Raw genomic sequence first — 2,613 nt, forward strand, 5'->3', positions numbered from 1 at the left:
GGGGCCCTGAGGGGACAGGGCACAGCGGGGCCCGGGGGGGACGGGGGGACAGCGGGGCCGGAAAGTCCCGTCCTGCGGGGAGCGGGCCGGGGACCGCGAGCGGCGGGAAAATAGCGGGAGTGGGCCGTGGGAAAGGCGGGGTAGAGCTTTGTTTGCCGGCTGCGCCTCGTCCGGAAGGGTTGAGGCCACATGTGGAGTGCTGTGTCCGGTTCTGGGCTCCTCAGCACGAGAAAAGAGCTACCATAGGTAGTAATCCTCACTCAGGTTAGATGTCTGGATCTTCTCTCTTACGAGGAGAGATATGGAAGCTGGGGCCGTTCAGTCTAAAGTAGAGAAGAATGAGAGGGGATCTCCCTAATGCATGTAAAATCCTAAAGCCAGGTGCCAAGGGGATGGTGCTGGAGTCTTTTCAGTAGTGCCCAGTGACAGCACGAGGAGCAATAGTCATAAACTAAAATACAAGAAGTTCCACCTCAACATAAGAAAGAGCTTTGCACTGCGGGTAGCAGAGCCCTGGAACAGCTGCCCAGTGCAGTCATGGAGTCTCTTTCTCTGGAGACCTTCCTGTGTCACCTGGTCCAGGTGACCATGTCCTGTCAGGGGGATTGGACTGGGTGATTTCCCAGAGGACCTTCCAACGCTAACTAATTTTGTGAAGCAGCAGATCTATCACTTCTTTGGAAGGAAAATCACAGTACAATCAGTTTAACTTTGAAGTTTGTGCAGGAGCTTAACCCAGTTCAGTAAAACAGCCTTAAAAGGCATTTTTAATTAGTTTGATTAATATATGTGCATGGCAGCACCCCTTCCTTGGAGAATAACAGCAAACCCAAGGCGTGGTGTAAAATTTAAATGTGCTTTCGATGACGCAAAGTTTTGCCATTTTTGTTCAACTTGATTTGTTAATTATTTATACTCGAAGTTCAACGGTGATTTTCTTTGGCTGGCTAGACTTGGCAGAGGAAAAGTTAGGAGAAAATCTGCTCATGCAAAAATTGGCTAAGTTTTTATTATTTGAACCTGTAAATTATCTAAATTTATATTTATCAGTCATCAAGGCCTATTTTCATGGTGCCACCCAGTCTAATCACCATACAGTCTTTTAAATTCTCCCTTGGAGTTCTTGCATGCAGTTCTCCAGACCTTTATTTCTGGGAAGTGCCACAGTCTGTGGACTCTAGGGGCACTGCCCAGTGCTGTTACAGTTGCTCAGCTGCGTAATTGCTACATTCTGATAAGAGAACATCAGACGCTATCCTTCTCTTCAGTTTTTCGGTCTGTCAGATACTGATATTCAGCTGCTGTTGGTGCTATGGGAAGCAGAAGGCGACGTTGCCACAGATTAGCTCACAGATGTGTTGAGAACACAAAGGAGGGGAGCTCTCAAACACTGCTCTAAGCTCCAGTATGTACTTGAAGATGTCACCTTACAGTGTGGATGCTCAGAGTTTCTGGATGCTGTTACTGTGAAGGGAAAAAGGGAAAGATCACCTTTGTAAGGAGCTGGGAGGGCACTGCCTTTGATATCAATGCAGTTGCTGAAGAGTGGCATTACCAGATACTCATACAATTACCATATGAAGAAAAGCTTCAAATTCTAGTTTCAATACAAAAGAATTTAAACTTTGGAGCCTCCCTGGGATGGATAGCGAAAACTAAAGCAAATTGTTAGTCCTGTAAGAAATATGCTAAAAATGGCCTTCATCAAGGTAGTCTCTGTGCTTCTCTGACCCACAGTACATTTATTGACTGCCTCACAACTGAAAAAAAAGCCGAATGCAAACAAAAGCCTCTTTTTCTGTTTCCTCTGCTTAAATGAATAAAATAATTCGTTGTTAACTCCAGTCTTCATTTCAGTAACAGTTTGTTAACACATACTGTACACGTAGTTAGGCGGAATTAGCATGAACATAATGACATTTGAAACACCATTTGAATATAAATGCTGCAATTGCATTGATGCCTTGAGAGGCCGCCTAGAACAGAGGCTAGACAGTATTAAAGGAATAAAGTAGGTATTCATTAAAAAAGGCCTTCAAAGGGTGCTTCGACATCGGAATGGGCTGCCCAGGGAGGTGGTGGAATCCCCGTCCATGGGAGCGTTTAAGGAAAGACAGGACATAGTACTGCCCAGTGCCGTGGTCTGGGTGACAAGGTGGTGTGTGTTAAACTCGATGATTTCAGAGGTATTAACCTGGAAAGAGATTCTAGTACCACAGAATCCTAGGATGGTTTGGGTTGGAAGGGACCTCCAAGATCACCCCATTTCAGCACCCCCGCCCCGCCCGCACGGGCAGGGACACCTTCCCCTAGACCAGGGTGCTGCAACCCCCGTTCAGTCCGGCCTCGAGCACTTCCAGGGACAGGGCATCCACAGCTCCTCCGGGCGACCTGCACCAGGGCCCCACACGCCCCCGGGGAACGCTTTCCCTCCGCGTCCCATCTCACTCCGCCCTCCGGCGGCGGGAACGCCCCTTGTCCTCAGCCTGCCCTTCCCCAAGATGGCGCGCCCGGCCCTCTCCGCTCACCGCGCAGGCGCCGTGGCCCCGGCCCGGCCGTGACGCGCCGCCCCGCCCCGCCCCGCCGGTGCTGGGCCCGCCTCGGCAAGGCGCT

This window comes from Chamaea fasciata, unplaced genomic scaffold (assembly GCF_029207755.1).
Source record: "Chamaea fasciata isolate MVZ Bird 193981 ecotype frontalis unplaced genomic scaffold, bChaFas1.0.hap1 SCAF_4, whole genome shotgun sequence".
Classification (NCBI taxonomy): Eukaryota; Metazoa; Chordata; class Aves; order Passeriformes; family Sylviidae; genus Chamaea; species Chamaea fasciata.